Raw genomic sequence first — 9,374 nt, forward strand, 5'->3', positions numbered from 1 at the left:
CAATTGCATGCATTCAGTTCTTAATTGTCACTATTCTAACAGTAAATCCTTTATCTTCCAAATTAAATCCCCTCTTTTAATCCTAAAACCAATATCTTAAGCCCTTTTTATTTTTTCCCATTTTTTACCCCTCAAAATCCATATCAGTTGATTCTTCCTTCACAGTAATCCCCAAAGTGTCCCTTCCCTGCTACCTAGTTAAAGCCTGCATTCAAGTATGAAGCCTCTATATAACAATTGATCTGGGCTCTCTGTAATGCCCTCCCACACACACATACACAACACATACACTTTCTGCTTTTATATTAGCTCCCCCTTGACTTTTTCAGGAGGATCCATGTACCTTCCTCTGCCAAAGCCCAGACAAGCAAACAAGCCATTTCTCAAGAGAAACAAAGGCCTCATCATGTGTTTCTTCTGGATCAGACTCAACATGGTGGGTCGCCTCTACTACTGCTCTACTCCTTCTGTCTTGTTGGTAAATGAAGCAACACCTCCCACAATGGTTCATAGAGTCCAATACTACCAGGAGCCCCTGCTCTGGGCTACACACTGTGAATGGTACTGTAATGAAAACTGCATGTTTTTACCCAAGGGTGGTGGATTTTCTGTAAGTCCAGTCAGAGAGGGGTTAGTCCAGCAAGCTTCCGGATGTCCCCCGCCCCAATCTCCACTTGAATGTACCCAGCCCAAATTTTGACTTTCAAATGATAAACAAATATATCACTGTGCAGGGAAACACCTCAGTGCTAGAAGCCTGCTCTTCACGGGGAGAGGCTATGCTTTACAGATGCCAAAGACTGAGTGTAAATGGTTTTGGTTAAGAGACATAAAAATGAAAATAAAAATAAAAATAATGAAACACAAGCTTACATTTAATGGGCAGAAGATGAGGTTGTTCACAACAGCCCATAAATACTTCTAACACCGGCTCTCAGCTCGGGAAGATGATCTCCCTTGCTCCTTTTACCTCCATTTGAACGCTTACTCACAATGAATGGTAATTGCCAGATAACTTGCCATTTCCTCCAGTAATCGGGGAATCGTTGGAAGCAGAAACTGCTTTACTCACTGACATTTCCCCAGAACCTGGCACAATACTTTGTACCTGGTGATAGTATGTGTACTAGAACATTTCATGAATGAATGAATGAATGGGTGAACAAATGATGTGTCCTAAGAATACCTGGGGGTGGGGGCAGCTCAGAAGAGGTAAAGTCAGCAAAGGCTTGGAGAAGGGAAAATTCCTTGGACAGTTGTGGAATGACAGACAGATGAGTGCCCTGATTGATGGAAAAGCAGACCAGACAGAACCACAAGGCCGAGCTTCCTATGCTGGGGACACTGGACATGATCCTGTGTGGCGAGGACCTCAGTGTTCTGTCCACCTGAGTCCTTTTGCCCTCTTCGTCCTCCTCCTCCTGACAAGTACATCCTGTAGAGTGACATTACATTAAGGGCTACAGAGTGAGCTGAACCTAAAAATGCCTGAGGCTTTCAAATAACAGCAAAGTATAAAACAACTTTCAAATGGACAAAGAGCTTGAACAGCCAACTCCAAATAAGCTTGTAGAGCTGGGGTTCTCCACCTTCCTAATGCTACGACCCTTTAATACAGTTCTTCATGTTGTGGTGACCTCCAGCCATAAAATTACTTTTGTTGCTACTTCCTAACTGTAATTTTGCTACTTTTACGAATTGTAATGTAAATATCTGTGTTTTCTGATGGTCTTAGGTGACTCGTTCAATCCCAAAGGATTGAGAGCCACAGGCTGAGAACAATTGTTGTAGAGTTATTTAGCACCACTTGTCCTCAGGGAAAGGCAAAGCAATACCACGAAGAGATGCTATAACACACATTTTTATCGTGCAGAAAGTGGCAAGTATTGGTGAGGATGGAAAAAAAATACCTGAAATTCCAGTAGAACTGCAACGTGGCAATAACACTGTACAAAACCAGATGGTGACTCCTCAAAAACTCAGACCCACAATGCCATGGGGTTCCACAGTCCTACTTTGGTGTAAACAACTTAAAGAATTGAAAGTAGGGATATGGACAGACATTTGTACATAAACATTCTTAGCAACATTATAAACAAACAAAACATAACAACCCAAATGTCCATCAACAGATGAATGGACAAATGAAATACAACACATGCATGCAATGGAAGATATTCTTCCTTTAAAAGCATGAGACAGAAGGAAAGGAAATTCAGATGCGCACTAAACCATGAATGCGTGTTGAAAACTATGTGCTAAGTAAAGTAAACTGAAAGCAAAGGTCACATACGTTGCATGATTCCACTTACATGCAGTATCTGGAGAAGCCAAACCCACAGAGGCAGAAATTATGGCAGAGGCTATCAGACCAGGAACCAAGAATGGAAAGAATGGGTAGTCATTGCTTAATGGGTAACTTTTCAATATGGGATAATGTCAAGGTTCTGGAGAGAGATAGTGAGTGTTGTATATATTATGAATATAGTTAATAACACTTAGATAAAACAGTAAGTTTTATGATTTTATGTTTTTTATAATATAAAACCAAAAGTTCCAATGGGAAAAAAATTTAAAGTTCCTAAAGCTTTGGTTTTTTTTTTTTTTTCTTTGTCACAAAAAATATAAGGGACTCAGTGGTTACCACATCTTCTCATTGTTTGCTCTAAACTACAGTTCTGAAATATGCTATCTTGGGTCATCCAATGTGGTGATATTTTATTTGTGCTCTAATAAACAGAGCTTGCCTGGAGATCAGAGGAAAAAGCCAGCCATTATAAGTAAACACAAAAGTCACGCAATGTTAGCACATGCCTTTAATCCTATCACTTGGGATGCAGGGATCTGTCTGGATCTATGTGAGTTCAAGGCCACACCGGGAACAGAGCCAGGAGTGGTGGCACATGCCTTAAATTCCAACACTAGTCAACCATGGAGGTATGGAGGTCTGTACAAACAGACAGGAAGTGACAGAGCTGGGCAGGAAGAGGAAGTGATGTAGCTGGACAGAGAGAGCAAATCAGATGGTCGAACAGCAAGGCGTATGTGCATGGGTAGACAGGAAGTCGTTCGCACTGGGAAGCTGTGGAGTTGGTGAGGTAAGGTTAGCTGTGGCTTTCCCTATTTCCCTGATCTCTCAGGTTTTCACCCCTATATCTGGCTCCATGTTCTTTATTTAATAAGACCATTTAGAAATTCATCTAAAGTCCAAATTTATAGAATATGTCTCTCCATGACACATTCCTATCATCTTTTAGTTCTAAAGGTCTTCTGGGGAGTTCGGTGGGCTTTGCAGGATGTGGTGGTTTGGATATGGCTCGAGTGTATCCCCTCAAGAGACTGAGAAGCTTAGCCCCAAGAATGGCAATATTAAGAAATGGTGGGCCGGGCGGTGGTGGCGCATGCCTTTAATCCCAGCACTAGGGAGGCAGAGCCAGGAGGATCTCTGTGAGTTCGAGGCCAGCCTGGGCTACCAAGCAAGTTCCAGGAAAGGCGCAAAGCTACACAGGGAAACCCTGTCTTGAAAGAAACCAAAAAAAAAAAAAAAAAAAAGAAAGAAAGAAAGAAAGAAATGGTGGGTCCCAGGCCCAGAACCAGGGCTATGAGTTAGCCCATCTCAACATTCACCTCATCTATGAACTGCTGGAGCATGTGAAGGGGCTGGACTTGCAGACCCAAAGCTACAGGATCCCCATGACACAGGACAATAACAGGATATCCAAGAAGAGCCCCAGTGAGGGCCCAGTATAGGGTAGCAGAAGCCAGTGACTTTTAGAAGGCCAATGACTCATTGCAATGGATACCTACAAGTAAAGATATATGGATTAAAAGGTATACTGTGTGACTCACTGGACCACACTATAGCTTCCACACTGAGATTTTTTTCTTTGTGTTTGTTTGTTTGTTCTGGTTTGGGGTTTTTTTTTTAGTTTTTTTGTCTTTCTTTTAAATTGTATTTTATTTTGTGGGGGGAGGTTACAAGGGCGAAGGGTGGATATGAAGGGATGGGGAGATGAATGGAATTGGGATGTACGATGAGAAATCCACAAATAATCAATAAAATGTTAAGAGAGAGAGAGGGAGGGGGAAGGAGGAAGAAAAGAAAAAAGAAAGAGAGAGAGAAAGAAAGAAAGAAAGAAAGAAAGAAAGAAAGAAAGAAAGAAAGAAAGAAAGAAAGAAAGAGGGAAAAATAAACGGTGGGTCATGTAAGTAGATAAGTCATTCCGAGCATTGTCCTTAGATGGTTATTTTCCTCAAGAAAGGATCAATAACATAACAAGATGGGCCCTGCATGCTCTTCTGGCTTCCCATCTCTCCAAGTGATTTCTTCTGCACACCACGGTGGTTCTGTTTCCCTTTCTTCTTGGCAGTGTTAGGTACTCACCATAGACCAATCCAATAAAGTCATCTGATCTTGAATATTTAACCACCAGAACTATAAGCTAAACAAACCTCTTTTCTTTCTCTACATTTTACAAAGTACCCAGCCTCGGGTATTTTCTTACAGCAACAGAAAAGTTATACAAGGGAAAATGGTATTTCTCACAGTTAGAGTTATCTGTTTTCTAATGTTATCACCTGCATGACTTCTTCCTACAATACCAAACGTTTTAGTGCTTGTGTTTCTGAAAACATGAAAAGACCTTTATCAGGCAATAAATAGTGTGGCTTGCTGCCTAGAGGTACTTAGACATGGGGATGCCGTGAACCTTTGGGAGAGAAGGTTTCTACCACTTTGTAAGGAAGAAGACCCTGCCTCTTACTGTCAGGCGGTACCATGCCTGCCCCGGCTTCTCTTACAGCCAGGTTGTACTCACTTTCCTGGGAACACAAAGCTGGTGGTAGTGCCATGCAGGAAAGAAACAGGGACCCTCAGGGACTTGGGCATAGTGTGGGTCATTCTTTATGCTGAGTAGTGTCAGTCACAGTAGTCTCTTGAATCATTTCCTGATGTTCACCAGTGTGTCCAGTAATTGCCACACTTTCTGCCATGCTGCCAGATAAGAATTCTGGTTTCATTTCCTCGGGGAAGGCCTGGCATGGAAGAAAAAGGAAATGGTTTTAAGAAAGAGGTTTTGAGTTTCAAAAGCCTAGGACTTGGAGCATACACAAAAGATTTGAATATAATGTGATCAGTCAGAGAATGTCTCCTGTTCCTGGGAGGCAAATAAAGGTATCCCACCTGGGTAAAGGATGCCATAGGAGAAATCTGAGATTTAGAAGCTTCTAGACCTTTAGGGAGGGTTCTTATCCCTGCCATGCCCAAATCATACCAGGTATCCCAAGAAAGCAGCAGGAGCCCATTTTGTGTTGAGGAAAGGCCAAAATGCAGCGACCCAGTTCCCATGGGAGCCAGGGACAGGAGCCGCAGAGAAGGCACACTACATGAGGTGTGAAGACAGAAGACCATGGGAAGCTTTGTGGGTTTCCTGTGTCCCTGGAGGAACCAGAGAATAGCATTCCTTGGCATGTGCCAGGCAAAGAACAGAGAGCCAGAGCAGGAAAGCAGCCAGGAACTGCTGCTTGGACAAGAGGCCACAACACAGAAGGAGGACGTCTCAGCAGATGTGAAGATAGATGTCAGCCCACACCTGTGACAGGATCCTCATCCACCAGCCAAGAAAGAAAATTGTAGATTGGTCCAGCAAAGTCCCTGCCTCCTGGTACAATGGATTCAGATAAGAAATCCTGAAGCAATGGGAGGGATAGGCATCATCTTGCCTTAAGACCCAGGTTTGTGGTCTCTGATTCATGCCAGCCACATACGAACATGTGCATCACTTACTAATACCCAGTAAACTCAGATTGTACTCAAAGGTTAAGTTCTAATATTGGGCTCATGACGTGAAAACCAAGTATATTCACAATTGACCCTGAAAATATCTTAATTTGCTCATAAAAATACAGTACTGTGCCATCGCTCAATAAATTCAAAGCAGCCAGATTTTCCTCCAACTTTGAAACAGATTGCTGGCTTCTATTCCCCAATTTAGCACCAAATATAGTAATTGGCTTTTGTTTAGAACTATGTTGTTCAAAAAATTAAAAATAAGTTATTTTATCTTCAATGCTAGAATCATATGCATGTCATTATGACTTCACCACAGTGGAGCCAGGGACTAATAAGGAAAAAGTTTTCCACGCCTACCTCCCATTGGACACCTCACAAGAGGGATGGAAGAGACCTTCCCCCACAGCAGGCGTTGACAGTCTCCTGCTAAACTCACGACTATTCTCCATGTGTATTTTGTGTGGCTGGGTTAGTGCCACCTTTAAATCTAATTTACAGGGTGCTGCGGCTTGTGTGAAATGACTATTCTGGAAACTGTGTGCCAGCTGTAACTTCACACCACCTCCAGTCAACACAATTGCAACTTCATAGTCACCAAAAGGCCCTCTCACTCCAGTGCATCCATCAGACATTTTCCCCAAAGGCTTTCCAAGTGAGTCAGAGGATGGGTTTACACACCTCGTGCACAGCTTCATGCCAAAGGCCCATGAACATCTCTCCTTAGCCCACTCATCCCTGTGTGGCCCCTTTCCCCATTCCCCAATGTCTCCACCTTCTGCTCACAGACTTCACTGGTTCAAACATATGTCCTCCCCACTGTCAATCCATCCAACAGAAGGGCACCTGTGCCTGCCAGAAGCCCATGAATTAAAGGTACAGGGAAATGTGTGTAAACGTTTTCCTATTGCACATTAATTCTTTGTGAACATGATCTGAATTCTGTTTACCACCTTAACGGCTGTCACCTATTAACAAGTTGAATATGCTAGACACTTTGTATTTGCGATCCTAATGGTTTCCTAGAATAACCCCAGGAAAGCTCTCCAAGTCACAATTAGGGGAACCAAGGGTCAGAGGTGAAAGTCATATACTGAGTCCTACAGCTCAGCCCATAGTCACTAGGTTTACTTACACTGCCTTCCATCTACACTGAGGAATGTAGGGGTTTTACTTCAACCCCCATCTCATGTCCAGTCATCCAGGTTTTGAGATGCACTGTGGAGTGGTAGCCAGTTAAAAATACAACCACATAGTCCAAGCCAATCATGCCCCCATAGAAGGACTGAAAAAGCTGTTGGCTAGCCAATCCATCTCCATTTATCTACCTTTCTGCTAGAAGTTGCTATGGGACACAATTCTGACCAATAAATAAAATATAAATGGAAATTATTAGATAGAGACTCTAGCAAAGTTTTCAGAAAAAGCCAATCCTCTCCTAATCCCTGTTTGTTTTCTTCTTTTTAAAAGCAGGGTCTTATATATCCTAGGCTGGCCTCAAATTCACTATGTAGCTGAGAATGAACTTGAACTTCTAATCCTGCTTCCACCTCGGTGTCTTCGTTTGCTTTCTGGTGCTGTGATTAAACACTACAACCAAAAATTAGGTGGCAGAGGAAATGGTTTATTTGACATACAGGTTACAGTCCATCATCATGGAAAGTCAAGGCAGGAACCTGTAGGCAGAAACTGAAACAGAGACTGTGGAGGAACACTGCAAATGGGTTCCTATCTAGCTCACCCCTAGGCTGTCAGTTAGCCACCTTTCTCAAACATCCCAGGCCTGCCCACTTAGGGATGTACAACCCACAGCGGGCTTCCCCCACCCCATCAATCAGAGATCAAGAAAATGCCTCACAGACGTGCCCACAGGACAATCTGATGAAGGTTCCTCCTCAACTGAGAGTCTTTCTTCCTGGTATGATTCCTTGAATCAAGCTGATAAAAAACTAACTATGACACTGAGTAGTTATATTTCACCATGTCCAGTTTGTGTTGTGCTGGGGACTTTGTGCATCTGAGGTAAGCATCCTACCCACTGAACTATACCCACCCCCCAGTCCTTTTCCTTCTTCCTGCTTTAAACACAGATGCCAAGACCTGGAGTGTTGCAGCCCTCGTGTGCCACAGAGACTATTAAGATAATGCCATGGAAACATAGAAAGTACACACCTGAGATACGTTTCAGCTGCAAACCACCTACCTTGGCCTGCTGTGTCTGAGAGGAAGTCAACTCCTTATTTGCTACCACTTCTTGTAAGATGTTCTATGGATGATCATTTTCCATGTACTGTGTTACACTTAATACATAGCCTCTTTCCTGCCATCAGGCACAACCCAGAAGCACACCAGCCAAGGACAAACCAAGGGTGACAATACTCAAACAGTGTCAAGGACTTCCCTCTCCAGCCTTACAAAAGTCAAACTGATCCTGGAGGATGAGGGAAGCATGGTAAAACCTGCCCTCAAATGTCACATTCAAGTGAATGGAAATTCTGCAAACCATGCCCTCACAGGGCACGTGATTAAAGGAATTAAAATAACCATGTGCATGTGGGAAAGGTGCTTTTCATACTTCCCTTCATCTTGTTTTTAATAACCAACTCTCTCTGGTAGGAGGTGTCTGAGTTTGGTCCCAGGAGAGTTCTTCATGCACAATGTGATCTCCAGCGTAGACTTCAGATCGGAAAGAAAAATTCTGCCATGTCACTTTCAAACCACTAAATGGGTTCCCTAATGATTCTGGGCTAAGGACTTTTGAACATCTGAAAACCAAAGGAGACACCAAGTCTGCTGAAGAGAAAGGAGCACATTTGGGGGAGGGGTGGCAGCCACCATTCACCTTGTGTTGAGTGTTGATGGGTGGTGCTGTTAGCAGGAATGAACCCAGTGAGCAGAAGAGCTTGCCACCTTCATGCCAGCGTTAAGGGACCCAGAAAAGGTCTCGGCCTTTCTGGGCACTGCCGCTGCTTGGACACCAGGCAAAGAGCATTCAGGGCTTGCTACATAGAAATGAGGCTTATCCACATCAAAAATTTAGACATTAACCCCTATTTACAACATTTGTTCACAACATACGGCCGAGAAGCTTTTTAGTAAATCACTTGAGATGAGCTGTCTGGCCTCAAATAAAAGATGTTTGCCAATTTCTTGGTAAGGCAGAAGAAGAGCTCTTTATCAAAAGCATATTAGCATATTTTGCCTCATTAATAACTTCACTGCAGCATTAATTTGCCTAATTATCACATTTGGAATTCAACATGGTATCTAATTAATTCAGAACCCAAAAAACAAACCCAGAATTCTAAAGTGCACTGGCTCTTGCTGGGACACCCCCTCTTTCCTTAGGGGTGAGTGTTTGTGCAGGTGTGTGTGTGTGTGTCCCACATCTGCCCAAGAAGGACATTGCATTCATTGGGTCCTATGTAAAAAAATATATGTAAAGCAACCATCTCCCAACATTAGCAAGCTTTGTTTTCTGCCTTCAATCTCTTCTCTCATGTCTTTTGTCTCTTCTCTGTCACGGCTTTTCCCAAAGTCCAAAGGCATACACAAGAGCAAACGGATGACCAGTGGCCTTTTTTTG

At 43.0% G+C, this 9,374-nt stretch overlaps 1 long non-coding RNA gene across 1 annotated transcript; it reads left to right on the forward strand.

Moving 5' to 3' along the window:
• Positions 1-328: 328 nt before the first annotated feature.
• Positions 329-8,332, forward strand: LOC131919884 (uncharacterized). Its single transcript, XR_009381449.1, has 2 exons — positions 329-436; positions 7,879-8,332. It is a non-coding gene; the product is annotated as an uncharacterized LOC131919884 (long non-coding RNA).
• The last annotated feature ends 1,042 nt before the right edge of the window (positions 8,333-9,374 follow it).

The sequence above is a fragment of the Peromyscus eremicus genome, chromosome 9 (genome assembly GCF_949786415.1).
Source record: "Peromyscus eremicus chromosome 9, PerEre_H2_v1, whole genome shotgun sequence".
NCBI lineage: Eukaryota > Metazoa > Chordata > Mammalia > Rodentia > Cricetidae > Peromyscus > Peromyscus eremicus.